The following is a 19505-nucleotide window of genomic DNA, read 5'->3' as shown; positions in this document are numbered from 1 at the left end:
CCTCACGAGACCAGGTAGGCCCAGCACCTGTGCAGCCAGCCCAGCAGTTCTTCTCTTCAGGAGATCTTGCTCTCACCATCTGGAATGCAGGGCTGTCCTCTACAGCTAGCAGGGTCCCCATCTTGGTTTCCTGGGTGGCAATGGCTTTTTGTTGCCCAAATATGGCAAGGATACCTTTAAGTGCTCAGATATTTTTTTATTGTGGTAAAAAGTCTCATGAGATCTACTTTCTTAACCAACTTTTAAGTGTGCAGTACAAATGTTACAACAGAAAGAGAACTTCAGCCACTGTTTTATTCAACTGTCTTACCAGGGCAGAAAATGAGGTATGAATTAAGAAGATAAAAGTAGAAAGTGAAAGATTTTCCTTAAATAAAATAAACTAGGAAAATATACATACACAAGGCCACTTTAGAAACTGTGGTGTCACAAAGGTGGGTTGTTTTCAAAGAGAACACCATGGCCCTAGTCTAATGAGCACTGGATGGGGAGTCCACTGAACTGAAGTCCAAATCCCCAGTTCTGCTCCTCAGATAGTAATACCTGCCATTCCAACCTTGCAAAGATCAACAATAAAAATGAGATACTGCATGAGAAAGCACTTTTATATCACAAAAGCATTAACACATAAGATGTTGTTATTGCTAGTAAAGTAATAAATAGTGCAGCAGGCATTGCCAGGTTAGACAGATTTATTCCTACCAAATAAAAATCTCTTAGGGTTCTGATTCTTTCACAAACACCAGAGAGTAAAGCTCTAAGTCCCCTTTTTATAGAATCAGCCAAGCCTGTTAATAAAAAGGAGGCCAGTTCTCTTTTGAAGAACATTTATCCCTGATACATCCTGAGTGATAAGGCAGGACATTGGACAATGACCTAATGGCAAGATGGGAAATTTACCTTCTCTGGGACAGATAGTGACGTGTTCAAACATGCAGAGAGGTCTCAGTTCAGACCCTGTTAATCTGGAAAAAGGGCCCTAAAACGATGCTGCGTGGGTGGTTATGTTACCCACTCCCAAGCTGAAAACACATATGACGTCCAAGAGAATCAAAACATGTTTATTCATTCAACAAACACTATAGAGCCCATGTGTTTCCTGGTCTCCACTATCCAGTAATTCAATGCAAAGAATGGCAGGAGTGAGGTTAGAAGATTTCAACTGAAGACTTTAAATATCATCCCTAGAATTTGCCTGAAGAATTTAAACAGAAGAATGGAAAAGATCAGTCTTGGTTTTCAGAAAGATTGTGGGACTCCCATTCAGCCAGGAAGAGCCATCAAGGGCAAGAATCTCAGCAGGAGAGAATGAATTCTAAACTAATAGGGAAAAGAAATGGAAAGGAAGGTGCAGGTTCCAGAAGTAATTTGATAGGAGACTCTGTTGGCTCTGTGTCTAGGAAAATTGGGGAAGAAAAAGGAATTCTTTATTACCTAGATTCCTGGATTGGCATCTTGAATTGACCTTGGTGCCATTGAGCAGGCTGTAGAAGACAGAAGGAGGAGCAGGCATGGGGATTTGGGGTGGTGAGGATGACTAATTTTATATGGAATTTGGCAAGTTTGGAGGTCCTGGGGGCAGGAACAGTCCTGGTGGAGACAGATCTAGGATGCCGGCACAGTTCTCAGCTGCACTGAGAATTTTCAGCAAGGAGTAATAGTTAAAGCCATGGGGTAGGAACTTGTTCAGGCAGCAAACAGACAGTGAGCAGACCACAGATCCAAGGCCAAAACCCGGGGAACACCAGGCCATATGGAAGCAGGAAAGGCATCATGGGAAGACCAAGAAGGACCAACGAAAGAAATGGGAGGAAACCCAGGGGCAGGTGATATCAGGTGATACCCTGGAGCCTGAACGCCCACAGGTGAGAGTTCAGTCAAACTCATCTGGAATGAGAAACACCAGCTCCTCAAGTTGATGTTTTGAAATTCCAAAGACATAAATAATAAAACATCTGCTGAGTATAGCCCTTTCCTAAATATCTGCGGGGAAACCAGAGAACTGTAAGACAGAACTCCTGCCCTCAAAGCACCTCAATCTATTGATAAAAATTAGATTGTTACCAAAAGGAGGGTGTTGACATCATGAGGAGTCTGAGAGGGGGCTGAGAACAGTACTCAGGAAGGCTCTGTGGACGGAGGACTTGATCCTTGAAAGGTAGCCAAGTACTGGAAGGTACACAGGGGGTCCACAACACAGAGACAAAAGCCAGAATGGAAAGGAACGAGGACCCCGTAGGGTGCAGCTTGCCTGGAATGCATGCTGTGTTCTTAGCTATACTCTGCTTTGCAGCCATCCTAGCTGATAGGCAAGTCCTCTAAAACCTTAGCTCTGTCCTGCCTCCAGCTTAGGCACCTGCTGTGTCCACCACCTGGGATGTCTTATGCTGCTGCTCCTGTTCACGCACTTGCCCTGCACTGATCGATAGACTGTGTCCTCCTTGAGGGCAGAAACTGTATCTTGTCGACATCCCTCTAGCTCCAAACTTAATGCTATTAAATTCGCAACATCACATTTGTCAAATAAATAAATGAATGCTAAGAAACAGCATGGAATGGGCTGGAAGAGGCAGGGAGGGTGCTCCGTGAAGCAATGTGTTTTTAACTGATTTACCAGGTGTTTGAGTTTATAAATTTACTTTACATTATTTCAATGTGAGATGAACTGACAGAGCAATAGATTTTATAGTGGCAGTGTGAGGCCCAAATTAGATTTGGGGAGAAGCAAACATCATCTCCAAATTCAGACTTCTTTTTTTCCTATCTTAATCACAAAATGCATTTTAATCCAAAGCTTCTGAAATATTGCAACATATCAGTAACAGATACCCTGGAGCTTGGGAGCCTAGCTTTATGGAAAGATAAATGTTTTACTCTTTGACTCCTTAATGTTCAGGGTTACTGGCTTGGGAGAATTCTGGTTGACCAGTTGCCACTTCCTTACATGCTGGACTGTGCCTGCCCCGCTATCCAGCCCCATCCAAGAACTCTGACAGGGAATGGCTTCTGGGAGGCACCAAGCTCAGCAATAACTTCTCCTTGAGTCCTAGCTGAAATCATTTCTATTTTCTCCCTCATCCAGCCTCACTGTGGTGAAGACATGGGCTTCACAGCCAGACTGCTAGGATTCAAAACCTGTTTGCTATCTTCCTAGCTAAGGCATCCTGGGGAAGTCACTTAACTTGCCTCCAGAAACTCAATTTCCTCACTTGCAAGGTGGGAATTATAACATACCTACCTCAGAGGACAAAGGTTCTCAGCTGGGAATGATTGTTTTGTCCACAGGGGACCTTTGACAGTGTCTGGGGACAATGCGGGTTGTCACAAATTGTGGGGAGTGCTATTGGCATCTAGTAGGTGGAGGCCAGGGACGTGGCTCAACATCCAGCACTGCGTAAGACAGCTTCCACAATGAAGAAATTAATTCCTAGCTGTGTCAGCCATGCTCAGGTTGAGAACCCCTACTCGCAGACTTACTAGGGAGCACTCAGTAAACATTAGCCCCCACTTCATCATCCAAATCCCATCATCCCCCAGTTCTAGCCCCTTGTTCTTCATCTGTGCTCCTTCCCATCATCACCACAAAGATCCTGATGGATGCCCACATCTTCTCACACTTGGGATTTCCTTCCTAATTACTCTTTCCTGGCTCCCACCTTGGACCAAAATTCCCTCGTGCCATTGTGAGCTCCTCATGGCCAGCATTTGGCATCTTCCTGTTTGTGTCATCAGTGCCAACCTCAGTGCCTGGCACGTACTATGTGAATGTTTGCTGAGTCAGATCCAAGACGAATAACCTTGCTGAATGACTAGATCATCTGTTTCACTACCTGCTAGATGCTAGCTCCCAAAAGATCACTCAAAGATAAAATGCAAACACAGAGCCATCTCTTCCAAAGTCCTAACCTCCACTTATAATTTCATTTCCCACCACCCTACATGAACCTTTATTTAAAACCAAACTGTCATGTTCACTGTCTACACAGCATATCTTCCCTGGCCTTGTGTCTGCACATTTGCTCTATCATTGTCTACTACCTTGGTACCTTCCTCTGCTCTTCCCATGACCAAATTCCATCCATCCTTCAAATCACAACCCAAACCCACTTCCTCCCAAAAAGCTTCCCTGATGACCCCAACCCGTCTGCCACTCTTTACTTTTTACAGTTCAAGCTCTTCCTCTGGACATGTTCACTTTCTAAGACTCAGTTTGTTCATCTGTGAATGAGGCCCTGATGGAGTCTTTTATGGAGCCCCAAACTCACAATCTTTCTCTAGCCAAGTATTAAAACCATTGAGAAATCAGGCAAAGTCTGTGAAGTAACTCTGAACTCTTTGTCCACAGATATTATTAAATATTGTTTGAGTAGATCTCCTAGCTTATTCTTGACTTTTTCTGATTCAAATTGTCCAAGCCTTCCTCATAAATTAAGAAAGAGAGCTCTTTTTATTTAATTATTTGGAGAAAGGAGGATCAGGAAAAACCAAATGGTTATTAAAACCCCAGCCTCTCGCCTCCCTGTGCTCCTCAGCCCCAGGCTCTCAGAATGGAAGGTTGACCATATGTTCCAATAAGCTTCACCCTCAGAAGCTTTTAGCTTCCATTAATAAGTGTAATTGAGAGCAATGAAACATTTGGATCTCACTTTAATAAGTCGACAAAATGTAAATGAAGACTGTGGTTAGCAGGAGCCTTTTGTCCTAGAAAAGGAGACGTTTCCTCCCCCTGCAGCCTGCTATTTAGGGAGATGCTCAGGATGGAGGCTAAGACCTGCTGAGCCTGTGTATGGACAGCCACCACCTATAGGTGAGGTCTTAGGGACATTGAGAAGCCCCCACACAACATGCATCTCTGCCATTGATCTGACACAGTGCCAGAGATCCCACCAGGAGTGGCTCAGTTCATTTTTACCCACAGGCAGCTTTCCACTCAGGGTTCACTCCTAACCCTAGCTATGAGACTAACCCTGTTCCTGTTTGGGAGAATTTAAGAAAGTTGAGTGAAGAGTAGGAAAAGCATCAGGAACTCTTGCATTCTTTAGAAAGCCTGTCTAAAGTTATCTTTTCTAGTTGTCTTTTTCCTATCTAATCTGGGAGACACAACCCTACGAGGACAAAAATGTCAGAGAGAAGGGAAGGAACAACCATGGCACTGGGGGACTGGTAGCTGCCCCAGCAATCCCTCCCAATGCCTGGCCGTGGGGAGTGGTTCTTTCCTTCAGACGTTCAACAGACACCATGTACCAAGACTGCAGATTGGGATGATGGTGAGTATTTCAGTTCTCTGCGATCCGACGTCTCCTAGATTATCTGGAGTTGTTGTACTGGTTTAGTTAATGGAGGGCAGGCTGGAAATATTTAGAACTTTAGATGCGTACATCCCTGACCCAGAAATCTTACTTCCAGACATTTATCATACAAATACACTTGCACATGTGCAAGGTGGCACCAATACAGGGATATCTGAGGCAGCATTGTTTATAATAGCAAATTATTGGAATTATCGTAAGAGTCCATCGAAAGAGGAGTGATTGTAATACAGCTGTAGAAAAGACACCATCGTATTTACCTAAAAGAAAAGCTACCCAATATGTTTTTGTTAAATTAAGAAAGCAAGATGCAGGACAGTGTGGAGGGGAAGAAGAAGATTCTGAATACCTGTCCATGTTTGTCAATAGACAGTCTCTGGAAGGACATCCAAAGAGCTGGTAATGACGCTTGGCTCTGGGACAGAAGTACCAGGTAGAGCAGGAGATAGAAGAATGGCTTTTTTGCTTCCTATTTGTATCCTTTCAAATCTGTGCCAAATGAATATTTTCAAAGAATAAGTAACACAACAAAAGGAAAGAAAAGCAGGAGTTGTTTAAGAGTGTATGAACCCCAGCCCTTCCACCTAGTGAGTGCCTGGAGTGGACTGTCTAACCTTGCTGAGCTTTGTTTGCTTGGTTTTTAAGCAGGGATAATGTTGTCCCCCACATCAGATCATCAAGAGTACCGGAAAAGACAGTGGCGCATGCTTGAGGCCAAGTAAGTGGTACCCACAGCCACCAGCATCCCAATCACCAACATCAGAGTGAAGGAAGAGCACCAAGTGTCAGCAAAAAATCTGGTTCGGTGTCTGGATCAGAAGACGGACTTGTTCTCTCGTTGGCCACACACTGACTAGGACCGACTCCAGCCTGGACCTCATTGTACTCTAAATTTTGTGCAGACTGCTCCCGATCCCTGATCCTAGTCATGACTAGATCAGGGTTTTGGCTCAAGTGGAGCCCGCAGGAGAGCCAGAAGAACACTGAAGAATCAGATTAGAGGTGCGGCCGTGACAATCTTGGTTTAAAAGCTCTCCGGTATAATTCCCCTCACTGCTGGCAGGAGTGTAAATTGGTTCAACACTTTACAAAACTGTTAGGCAATATTGACTAAAGCTAAGCATAAACCTACCCTATAACCAGCAATTCCATTTCTCAACATACACCCAACAGAAATGATTGCATATGTCCACACAAAGACTTGTACTGAAATGTATGTTCATAGCAGCTTGATTTAGAATAGTCAAAACTGATAACAACCAGAGTGTCCATCACTAGAAGAACAGATAAACATACTGTGGTATTTTCATGCAATGGAATGCTACCTGGCATTAGGAAAGAATGAATTACTGGTGGTGAATTCAACATGGACATGCAGATGTCGTACTGGGTTAGAGAAAATCCAGAAACAAAAGTAAACATATTGTATGCATGCAACAGCTGGGAGAATTTATCAATGCTGACAAAGTCAAAATAATCATTCTCTTTGAAGGGCAGGGACTCATGGGAAATGGTACAAAGGAACCTTCTTGGATGCCACAAAGGTTTAATATCTTGCTCTGAATGCTGTTCCATGAACGTGCACAAAAGTAAAAAACCATCAAGCTGTGTACTTAAGATTTGTGCTTTCTGTGCATCTTGTGATAGTCATATTAGATCTCAAATAAAAAGGAAAAAAGTCATAGTAAAATAAAATGAAGCTCTCTCATAAAGTTTTCCCACGCTTTTCCCGGTACCAACCCATTCTGGCTGAGCAGAAAGTCCTTCCAGTGCAGGAAACTGTCATCTCCCGTGAAGGGCAGAGCCTTTCCCACCCAGCTCTGCTCACACTGGTTTTGGGAAAATGTGCCTGCCTGGAATGGTCTCCTTCTTGAAAGGCTACCCAGTCCCTCAGTGTACTGGCGGTAGCAGGCAGCAGGCCTGCTTGCTGCTCCGGGGTCGGGGCACGCACGTGGAAGGCGGGCTGCACCTGCGCGGTAAGCCGTGCTCGGGCAGGAAGCTCGCCGCCCAGCGGGACCCGCGCCTCCGATCAGCTGCAGAACGAAAATCCACCTACAACTTCAAGAAGGAGTCCTTTGTTACTTCTGAGTTGTGGACCGCCGAGAGAAACAGACGGAAATCAGAATTGCTAATGCTCCTATCTGAGGCCCTGGGAGGCGTTTGGCGCCTACTCCCAACTCCCTCTGCTGGTTCTTTGGAAAATGCGGCAGCGTGGCAGGTGTCCATGCTCCAGACTGAACGGGCCCAAGGGAGGGTATTTCCTGCTAGAAAGCTAGCTTCCACGGTGTCCTTGTCCTTTCCCATCTCTACCCTGGAGCCCCCGGGGTGGCCGCCGCTGATGTCCTGGTCAGCGTCTGCGCGGGAGAGTCAGGAGGCGGAGGGAAGGCTGTGAGCCCAGCTAATCGCTGGCATTTCTCCTTCCCGCCCTGTGCCCAACACACCCGCTCGCCCACGCAGACACACGGGGTCTTTCTGGTGACTGATTCCTCAGGGAGAGACTGGAAATTTCACCCACAGAGTAGTTTTCCCAAAGAGTATGGAAAATTGTCCCAAACACCACTGCCTTCTGAGTCCTAATTTACACAGACTTAAGGGTGGAGAAGAGGGGGACTTTCCGTCCGGAGTGACAAGTTACTTAAAATAAATTTATCTGTTTCCATCTCTGGGCCCCTCCATGGGATCTTGTCCCTCAGGAATTCTCAGGACTGTTTTTATCTGGAGAAAGCTAGGAGATTTGTGAACTATGCCCAGCTGAACATAGGCCTCTGCTTTCGTTCTAACCTAGGGCTTCAGAATTCCCTCCTTGTCCTTAAAAACACTGGTGGGGTAATTATAGCCCCCACCCCCACCCCCTGACCCCTGGGAGCGGGCTGCGGAGGGAGAACCGGAATGTGCTCTTCTTAGACTCTTCAGCTCGACCCCAATAACAGCTATTTAAAGCCCCGTCCAGCCCTGTCCAGTTGCTGCAGTCCTGTCAGAAATACATCTGTCTTTTTCTTTTCATTTCTCCAACCCTTCAATGTGATTGGGTTTAGGTAAAACTTAGTTTTAAAGTTCTTAACGAATGTTTGAATACGCGAAGAACATAGGGGCATCAGTACAAGGGCAAAGTGGGCCCTGGCTCTCCTCTCTGTCAGGCTGACAGCGGGCACTGGCAGCCCCTCCAGCATTGGAGAATGGATTTGTTCAGATCCACGGGACCTGGTAGGAACAAAGTGTAAACATCACAATAACCTGGACCCCAAGGCAATATATTTGGAAACATCTGGTTGATTGTTTAAAGTCTTATCCAAATGATAATCCCTATCATTTGTCTAAAACAGCTGGCTTTCATGTTGTGTGCAATTGGCCCCACATGGTAAGAATCACACGTGGGCCACAGTCCCAGGGACACCCCTAGGCCACGTGGGAGTCCATTCCTGACTCCACGGCAAACCATTGCCACCCTCTCCCACTCAAGGAAGCATCTTGCCATGCAAGGAAGTGAGCAGGAGGCTGTTAGGGGAATAGCAAGAAATCTGCTCTAATTTGTTCAAAAAGTGAATCTTCCACAAATACAAATTTTTAGGGACAGACCGTGTTGAATAGTGGGCAGCCAGAAACCCACCGGTCAAGTTCCTCCGGATACCGTCCAACATATGATCCACCTGACCTTCTTATGGACTCAAGGTTAGTATTGCTCAGCCCATCTTATTCGTCATGCCAACTGTGGCTGGGGGAGATCCACACTGGGGTGAATGCTGGGTAGCCCCAGGGGCAGGACAAGAAACTGGCATGAGGAGGTCGAAGAGGACCCTTGGGCAGAAGGGCAGTCTCAGAAAGAAACTGCTATCTGGGAGGTGGGCATGGCCAAGAAAGGTATTGAGCAGGAAGGTGGGTAACTGCCCAACATCCTTTTAGCCAGTGCACAGAGAGCCAGGCTGCCGAGAGTTGCTATGCTAAGGAGAGAGAAGGTCAAGTGGCCAAAGAATGCTTGATCAAAATTAAATGGGTTTCTTTACAGCTAGACTTCTAGGAGCCCTTAATGTTCCTATGATGAGGGTTATGGTTTGTGGTACTTAACACAGTCTGTTAGAGCTCAGATTCCTTTTCTTTGTTTTCTAGAGCATCTGTATAGTGCAATCAAATGCACTATTCTTTTGTTGATTAGGTCAGTTTGGAAGCTGTGTTTCCCAGAATCTCCTTTCTATCCTTCCAAGTTCAAGTTGGCTAAAAGTGGAACTTGCATGAGATTTGGGAAGTAGAAGCAAAGCAGGAACCATTTCTCTCTTAAAGGTTTCTGAGGTCAGAGAAGGTGACAGATGACCCAGAGGTGCCTGATGGATTCCAACTTGTTGTTCCTCACAAAATCTGTGACTGGCTCTTCTTCGCCATTCTAGCCCTAATCACCAACAGTGACCCCAGTCTTATCCCTAGACTCTTGTTAACCACAGAGGTGGCAGCTACAGATGACACAGCTGTCCACAGACCTCTCCGTGAGGGCCCCTTTCGCATTTCCACATCAGCAGTGGGACCTGACTGGATTCTCAGATTTTCCTTGCGAGCTCTGACTTCCCTGTCCACATCAGGGCTTCCCGAGGACACATAGTGACTCTTTACGATCTTCTGACTTCCCCTTCCAGACTGTATTTGTTTGCTCAAGCTACCGTAACAAAGTACCACAGGCTGGTGACTTAGAAATTTATTTTCTTGCAGTTCTGGAGACTGGAAGTCTCAGATCAACATGTTGGCAGGGCTGCTGTCTTCTGATGTCTCTTTCCTTGGCTTGTAGATGGCTGTCTTCCCTCTTTGTCTTCATATGCTCTTCCTTCTGAGTGTCTCTATCCTAATCTCTCCTTATAAGGACGCTGGTCGTATTAGTTCACAGCCCATTCTAGTGACCATACTTAACTCGAATCACCTCTTTAAAGATTATTTCCGGATACAGTCATATTCTGAGGTACTAGAGGTTAGGATTTCAATGTATGAATTTGGAGAACATAATTCCGCTCATAACACAGACCTTCACTTCCAGATCCTCCACAGTGGTGGAAAGTCTAATTCTTACAGTAAATCCCTATTTGAGGACATGCACACTTCTAAGTCCTGACACAAAAATTGGTAGTAGAAGTGTGATGCTGCTGTAGAACATGGAAACGAGTGGTATTGGCTTTGGGACTAAACGGGAGGCAGTGCCTGAAGAGGTATGGGGCCAGAGGGTACCCCAAACTGCACCCTGCCTCCAGCCTGCAGAGAGGCAGCAGGGGGCTCTGGCCAGGGATGGGCCAGAGTTCCTCACCATCAAGCATTCAGGGGATGACCCTAGACCAAGACTTCTGAAACCTCTCTGCCATGACTCACTTTGCTGATGGCTAAGCCCAGGATCTGAAGACACAGTCCTTGTCGAGTGTCCAGGCTGATCCTGCTGCCAAGCCGAGCACCAGACAGGATCTTCCAACCCGTGGCAAGAGCCATCTTCATCAGATGACAGACTCACATGCAAAGCAATTAGACAACCACCTAAGACTAATCTATAATTAACTGTCTGTGTGTACGTCCCTCCTTTCCCCTCCACTATGCTCCAACCAAATCAAACCACTTACAGTTTCCTGAAATGTCAGGTTATTTCATGCCTCGGGGCCTTTGTTCTACTGCTCCCTCCTGCCCGGAAGCCCCTGCCTACACAGCGACCTTGCAAACCTCTCTTCATCTTTCAAGCATCACCTTTTCTATGAAGCTTTCTCTTTTGGCACCTGAGTGTCTGTAATTTATCAAGCACTTGCCATGTGAAAAGGAATGGGCAAAGTGTTTCATTTGATCTTCTCCATAGCCCCATGAGCTGTTCTTAGTCCCTCATTTGCAGATGATATAACTAAGATCCAGAGAAATGAAGTGGTTTTCCCAAGTTCACCGAGCTTATAGACGGTACAGCTGGGCTTCGAACTCAGACCATTGATCCCAGCCTGGCTTTGCACATACTCATATGTACAATACAGACAGCTCCCTTGCAGCCAGGTTTGAGCTACAGGCTGAGGCCATCCCGGGTCCTTACTACCATCCTGTTGTGTGTATTACAACAGGCTAGAGGTCAGCAACTGCATCTGAGAGCAGTCCTTGCTAAGTATGGCCAGTGTGCAGGTCTCTCCTGGAGTGCCTGGACAGGACAAAGAAATGCCTGTCTACATCAGATGGGGCACTCTATTCCAAGGGTCAGCTCCCATGGATGGATGGGAACTTTACAGATGATCTAGGTGGAACCACAGATAATGAGAGAAAGAAAAGATTGTTTCGTCAGTGGTGTTAGGAAGCTGGCCGGTCATGAGGAACCAGAGAATGCTACATGGCCACTTTATGCCAAAAGATTCCAGACAGAAAAAACATGTAAGCATGGAAAGTAAAGCTATAAACCTCATAGAAGAAAATGTCATTGAATGTCGATAATCAAATACCCAAAAGCACAAACCATAAGAGCTAAAGAGACAAAAATAAGTAGCTACGACAACTTGGTAGTGAGATTTAACAAGAGCACCACAGCCAGAGCTCACAGATTAATGACAAACTGGAAAAAGGTATTACAGCTTCTAATGTGAATAATGGATTACTATCTACCCTAGACTCTACCAGGAAGTCCACGTTATCAAGAAAAAAGACGGGAAACCTAGTATTTTTCAAGGAGCAAGGATATGAATAGGCAATTCACAGAAAATGAATAATGAGGTGATGCTCTTACTCCCTAGTAATCACAGATATGCAAATTAAATTATGAATGAGGCAGTGCTTTGCAGCCCTCACAGTAGCAAAAACTGGAAAAGAGGGTAATTCGTAGTTCAGGTGACGACACGAGGAGCTGGGAATACTTGCGCACTGCTTGCTGGGAGTTCTAAGTTGGTACAGCTGTTTTGGAAAGCAATTTAACAGAATTTAGTAAAATTACGGGTATTTATGTCCTATGATCCGGCAATTCCACTCCCATTTATACAACCCAGAGATTTTCCACAGATCTAATAAGAGAACCAGTATAAGGATGTTTGTCAACAGCATTTATTATTTCTAGTAGAAGGAGCTTAAACTTGGGGAGGGGGGTCCATCACTGGAGAGATAATTAAGCAAAATGTGCTGGAGAATAAAATGCCAAACAACAGTGAGAAACCGTGGACTCAATGCACATAAATCAAAATCTATCGATGGACAGATCTTGAAAGCATGCATTTGAAAGGGTGGAGTCAGAACCAGAAGGGGCTTTATGCCACAGTACCCTTTACATAAATTAAAAGCCAAGTATGCATAAGAAAACTCCAGCGACTTGACAAGGAGACATGCATATTTAAATTTTCGCATAAAGCTCACTGCAGTTAGAACTTCTAGGGGCTGGGTGGTGGGGGAGGGTTGTGGAGATCAGAGGTGGAAGAGGAAATAAACAGTTTGGAAGTAAACAAACAGACCTAGAGGGGGACCCTGCCTGGGTAGGTGGTGATGATGAGGATTGAAACCAAGGGCATAAGGAGCTCCACCTTGGGAGCCAAAATCCTCACTGAGGAGGAGAGAGGGACGCCCCCTGGAGGGAAAGCACAGGAGCACGGGAACCAGCTTGCCAGTGACGGTCCTAAAGTACACTGCCCAGTTTCTAATCCTGGCTCTGCCACTTAATGGATTTGACCTTGAGTGAGCGACTTCACTCAGCTTCAGCCTCTTTGGGGTAAAATGGAAATGCCAGCCATACCTGCATCAAAGGATTATTTGAACAAACAGGTTAGATGGCATCAGTGCACAAAACCGGATAGGCAGTGGGGGCTTGGTGAGCACGAACCACGACTGTTTATCAATTCTGTGTTCGATGGTACTGATAGTACTGTACTTTAAAGTCCTAAAGGGGTGTGACAATGAGGACACATATCGGGTCTTTAATCAGCAGTTGCACGGATCATTCCATCCCACTGTTCCACCAGGATGGTCTTTCAGCCCCAGATGTTGTTAAAACCACCTTCTCCCTAGAAACCACAATGGCCTCCGCCTCTACCTCTTTTGTATTAGACTAGACACTGGGGATGCTGCTGAGAGCCGGGCAGGACAGCACAGGAAGGCTCAGACAGCCATCTGGTTTTGCGTCCTGGAGCTGCACTCTCTGTGCTCTCAATCCGTGTCTTATTGTCTTTATCCCTAAATACAGATTAAAAATACACAAAGTTGTTGTGAGCAGTAAAATGTGACAATGTCCGGAAAGCTCTTAGAACATAACAAGTGCTTTGTAACTAATAGTTACTGTTACTATTACCCGAGCCGTTCTGGGGCGGCATTCCCAGGAGAGAAGAGCCCGGGCCAGTCTAGATTAAGTGAGAACGCCCTCGCAGAGATGTAAAGATGAGGGAATAGTGTGTGTACAGTCTACAGGAGGCCCTTAGCTCTGCCTGGGAGCTACTAGCTGGGGTGTGCAGTGGGCTTCCAGTACAGAAAGACCCCAGTGCTTAAAGAAAAGGGTCTGTTAGCAAAACAGAGCCCTGAGGATCAGTGCCTGCTTCATAGCAGAGCATGCTGGAAAGCAGACACTGTCAGATCAGGAAAATGATTTTATTATTCTTATAAATGATTATTCTACTTCCCTTGGGAACTCAAGAGAAGCTTATAAGAGAGAAACTCAGCTTCCCAATGACGGGGCTGTTTTCAAATCAGAGATGGCATTTGCATCAATTTTGCTGAGGGTGAGCAATTCTTTTTTCCCACTCCAGCATGATGGAGTGGGATAAAAGAGCTGGGTCCCTTGCCTGAGAGGAAAATGTGTCTGAGGCTGCAGCCCTGGGGAAAAGATGAAGGGTTGTTGGCTCAGCCAGTATGATGGGAAGGATGATTGTGATGAGGAACAGCGTGAGGTTCCAACAGGATATGGTCAACTGGTGACTTTGACCAGAACGCCCAGCCTCCTCCCCAAGGCAGCAGCGGGGAGGGCAGAAGGCTGGTTGGGGGCCACTGTGGCAAGTGCTTCCCCAAATCCATTAGAGGCATCGTCTGTTTCCTAGCTGGGAAAGTTTCTGTCCATTTATGCTTTTAATTGACTTAGGTTTTTTCTGATTTCACTGATTTCTCTGATTTCTCCTCTGAGCTTCCCACTCACAGACATCAGAAATCTTCAGAGAGCTCTTATCTGAATTAGATAAACCATGGCTAGACACCTCCAGTGTTCCCTCATGGCCTCAAGATCAGTTTATTTTTCTCTGACTCTTCCTGCCTGAAGTCAACTTGCCCAAGACCGACTACCTTTGCTGGATTTTACTCCTCCCTTGCATTCAAGGCCCTCCCTCCACAATCTTCCTCTCTGACCTAGACTCCCCATGGACCCTCTGTTCCCTCCAGACCCTCTGCAGACCCCCTGTTCATTCCCACTGCCATAACTGTGTTCATATACCCACCCTCAGCAGCAGCCCTCTCCACTCCTTTCTGCCTCTCATCAACAACTCCATTCCTAAGTTCACTGAGCTCCATCCCCTGGCCAGACCATGGGCTGGGGGCCAGGGGACACAGAGAAGACCAAGGCGGAGCTTCTTCTCTCACAGAGCTAGTGAAGGGGAGAGATGACAAGGGGGAAGACCAGCCACAAGGATAGGAACTCGGTGTGGTCAGCAAAATAGTAAGAGAGCACACCACACAGTGGAGCACAAATGGGGGAACAGTCAGAGGAGACCCAAGATATCCCTTTCTAGTGCCAAACCTGGTTCCATCCATCACCTCCAAAGCCTCCCCTGCCCTTGCCAGTATGAGTCTCTAGAATGCATCTGAGCATCTGAGAAACAGTCCATGAAAGATTAAGGGTGCACTCTGAAGGCTGCCAACCTGAGCCTAGAGTCCCAGCCCTATCTCACATGCTACCTGTGTGACTTGGGCAAGTTACTTAACCTCTCTGAGCCTCCGTTTCCTTATCTATAAAATGAAGATAATAATAGTACCGACCTCCCACCTACCAGTGTGATTATAAGGATTAAATGACATAAACCTGTAGGGCACTACTTGGAACAGTAGTGGAACTTGGAACAGTAGCTCAGTGATAATGCTGTGGAAGTGCCTGCCACTGTGATCAAGGGCGTTCCTGACACACCACCTGCGGGTCTTCTCCAGCACGCCATCGCTGCCCCAGAAATGCTGCTGGAAGGTGGCATTCAACTAAAGCTTGGCTTCCATCTCCATCAACGCCCACACATCCCCATAGCACTCCACTTTTATCTCTATAATGACAGTTTTTCTGTTGATCATAATCTACCTCATTGGCTCACATATCATCCATTGACTCCCAAAGAGTGTTAATCACATTGCATGTTGATTGGCATTTTAAAAAATAATAATAAAAAAAGAAACTTCTGTCTTGAACATCTAAGAATAGACTCTGCAGTTAAGTCTTCCAGCTTCGGGCCTCGGACGGAATTGGAAGAGGAAGTGATCATTTGTCGTCTTTCTTTATAAGCTGCATTTCTGGCATCACTTCGATGCTAAATGGGACTTTTTAAAAATAGTCGTAACAAGCATTTTGACAGGCTCCATTATGGATGGCAGAGAATGTAACCACGGGGAGTCAGCATGTGTGAAATCTGACCCAGCTCCAGTCAAATGGCCAGTGACGGCCAGTGACAACAGGGACACTGGCTCAAGAGGACCCTTGGGAATATGGTATTGGTTTGACTCTGGAGCCCTACATGTCTCTGTCTTACAGCAGACACTTACTCCCCAGAGCTCCAGGTGGGATCAGCCAGATGAGAGGTTGTTCCTCCTGCTGTGGCCACTGCTCTGCTGAGAACCATGAATGAGACTCCTTGGGAAAACATCTGAGGGCTATTCTTTTTTAGAGCTTTGTCGCCTCAGGATCAAGTCCTAGTCAAACCTTAAAATGTCGGTGAATATTGGCCTAGAACCTTGTCCACGGACAGTGGGCTTGGCAGAGAGAAGAAATTGTGAAGAGGGAAGAGCCCAGGCCAGCCACTGGGGCACAGCATCATGGGTGGAAGAAGCTGAGTCTGCAAAAGCAGATGCCTCTAGATTCTGGAGCTTTCACAGGTGCCTTCATCTCAGTACACCCTGGCTTGCCATCTGTGATGTGGGGGTGATCATGGGGATATGGTAAGGAATTGCAGTACCTAATACAGAAAATGTGGTAGCATTTGCTTGTATTGGGAAATCACTGGGAGAGAAACCCTTGCAGAGCCACGTGCAGTTGGTGTACACAAAGACCATGCCAGGCAGGTGGGAAGATGCTTCATTCTGAGGAGAAAGAGACATCCTGTCAGCCGGCATCCCAAAGTAGATGCTGCCATGCCATCTACCCAAACGGGCTCCAAGGATAGCTGACTGATGTCCACAATCTTTTGCCTCCTCTTGACCCTGACCCTCCCATTATTCCTCGGCAGATATTGCTGCCAATTCCAGACACTCTGCTCTGCCCCTCTGCAGCCCAGGCCACTGGGTCTTCCTCTTTTTTCCCCTCACCTTCTCCTCATCTCCCTCTTCTTCCTCCTCCCACTCCTTCTTGGTTTGCTCTAATCCCACCACTCTATCTTGTCTTCTTTCAGTCAGAGGAAAAGTAAAAAATCAAGTGGGGATCGAGGAATGGAAAGGAACATCCTTGGCTCAAGTCTATGTGGTCACCAGCAGACCAGGGCCCAAGGCCCCTATCTGGAAGCACACTGCTGGGGGAACCCTAATTAGTACATGTAGGAGAATGATAACCCAGAGAGGGAAAGGGATTTGAATCCTTGAAAGCCCATGGCAGAGCTAATACTCCAGACCCCAGTCAGGATCTTTTCCCTAGACTTGGTCACATAGTGTGCAGGTTTTAAGCATGTTTGGGACTTAACCTCCAGCCGCTTCTTCCACAGGTAGGCAGCTGAGTCCCAGAATCTAAGCTGCAGGCCAGGTTATTAGCTGAGTTCAAATGAAAACTCAGGCTCCTCTGTTCCTCACTGCCCTCTTCTCCTTCCGCACGCACCAGCCCACCAGCTTTAGAAGGACTGCAGAGGTGGGAACAACTCCTACTCAACACTGAAAACATTCTGTTTCTTCCTCCAGTGCATGTGCCCCCACCCCACCCACACTCACAGGCATCCCCTGTTGATAATGACAGATGTGGGGGGTTGTTCTTGGGTTGTTTCCACTCTGGGGTTGTTAGGAGTTACGCTGCTGTGAACCTTTGAATGGAAGTTTTTATACAGATGTGTTTTCATTGTGTCTGGTATATACCGAGGAGTGGAATTGCTGGGCATTAAACCCTGTTTAAGGGGCACCTGGGTGGCTCAGTCGGTTAAGCTTCTGCCTTTGGCTCAGATCATGATCCCAGGGTCCTGGGATCTAACCCCACATCGGGCTTCCTGCAGGAAGCCTGCTTCTCCCTCTCTCACTCTCCCTGCTGTGTTCCCTCTCTCACTGTCTCTCTTTCTGTCAAATAAATAAAGAAAACCTTTAAAAAAAAAAATAATAAAACTCAGGGCACCTGGGTGGCTCAGTGGGTTAAGCCGCTGCCTTCAGCTCGGGTCATGATGTGTTAAATAAATAAATAAATAAATAAATCTTAAAAAAACAAAAAACAAAAAACTCTGTTTAGTACTTTGAGGAACTGCCAGACTGTTTCCAAAGAGGCCATACCAGTTTATATATTTTTTTAAAGATTTTATTTATTTTTTTGACACACAGAGATATCACAAGTAGGCAGAGAAGCAGGCGTGGGGGGGGAGGGGGCAGGCTCCCTGCTGAGCAGAGAGCCTGATGCAGGATTCGATCCTAGGACCCTGAGATCATGACCTGAGTTGAAGGCAGAGGCTTAACCCACTGAGCCACCCAGGCACCCCCCAGTTTATATTTTTACCAGTGATGTATGAGAGTTCCAGCTTTTCCACATCCTTGCCAGCATTTATGTGCCTTTGTGATTACAGCTCTCCTAGTGGATGGGAAGTGATATCTCAGTGTGGTTTTGATTTGCATTTTCCTAAAGACTAATTATAGTGAACATCTTTCCATGTGTTTATTGGCCATTAATACATTTTCTTTGGGAAACTGTCTATTCAGATTCTTTGCCCATTTTTAAATTAGGTTATTTGCCTGCTTCAGTTTTAACCCTTTGTCTAATAGAGTTGACTTTCAGTTCCATTAGGATTAGTAAATATTTTAATCGATCAAATCAGAAATACTCATTTTAAAATGTGTTTGACTCCCATGCCCCAAACTGTATCACATTTTTCTCATTATTCCAAAATTTAGTTGGAAAACAATAGATCATCAGACAGCCAGTGGGACAGATGTGAACTGTTAGGAAGACAAGTGTGAGCTTGAATCCTGCAAACCAGAGTTTCTGAATGCCCGTTTCTCGCCAGACACATGACAGGGGTCAGTGCTGGCCATCTTTCTTACAGCCTTTCAAGCAGAGTGGGAGTCAGTCTTAGGGCAAGGAGAAGCAGCACCTGCCTGTAGGACAGAGGCCCAACTTGGTCTAGAAGCAACAAATTTGGAAATGACTTCCATCTGGGGGAGCTTCTATACCCCACCCCGTCCTCTACCCACCTGCCTAGTCCCTCGCCCTCAGAGAGTCACCAGCCACTTTGAAGGAGGTCGGTCATGTGTACAAGACCAGGGTATTAGACTGTTCCCTGTTCTGTATAAGAAGCATACTCTTGAGCATCTACCATGTACCAAGTTCTGGACTTGGTAGACCAGTACTCCAACCATCCCTGGACCTTCATTAAACACAGGTAATCTGTGTTTTTATAGAGGGTCTCATAAGAGGTTTGGGGACAGAGTTGGAGGGCTTGGTTCAACCTGGAAGTCCTGGAAGGCTTCCTGAGAGAAGGACCTCAGGCTGGTCTGAATGATTTAACAGAAGTCATTCATTCAGGCATCCCTGGCTCAGGACACAGTCAACACCCACCCCAGGAACAGGGGAAACTTCAGTGACTACACATTGAAGTTTATTTGATCAATAGTGCTCATAATACCTTTGTACTTGATATTTCTTCTTCATTTGTTTGTAAATTTCATAAATCTCAGTCGAAGAAAAAGGAAAAAACCCTTGTCTACAAGAAATTCCTCCATCACAGGCACTGCGTTCACCTTCTCTGAATTCCGTTTCACCGAGCTCCAGATTGAACCAGGGGTGCTTTATGTTGGCCTTTGGACTGTAGCTTTCTCAGAAGCAGGGACAACTTAGCAAGCACAAGACAGTGACCTCCCAGAGATCCAAAACTTCATCTTTCC

Source organism: Mustela lutreola, chromosome 2 (assembly GCF_030435805.1).
Source record: "Mustela lutreola isolate mMusLut2 chromosome 2, mMusLut2.pri, whole genome shotgun sequence".
Taxonomy (NCBI): Eukaryota; Metazoa; Chordata; class Mammalia; order Carnivora; family Mustelidae; genus Mustela; species Mustela lutreola.
The sequence above is the reverse complement of the archived record's forward strand: the minus strand, read 5'-3'. Positions refer to the sequence as shown.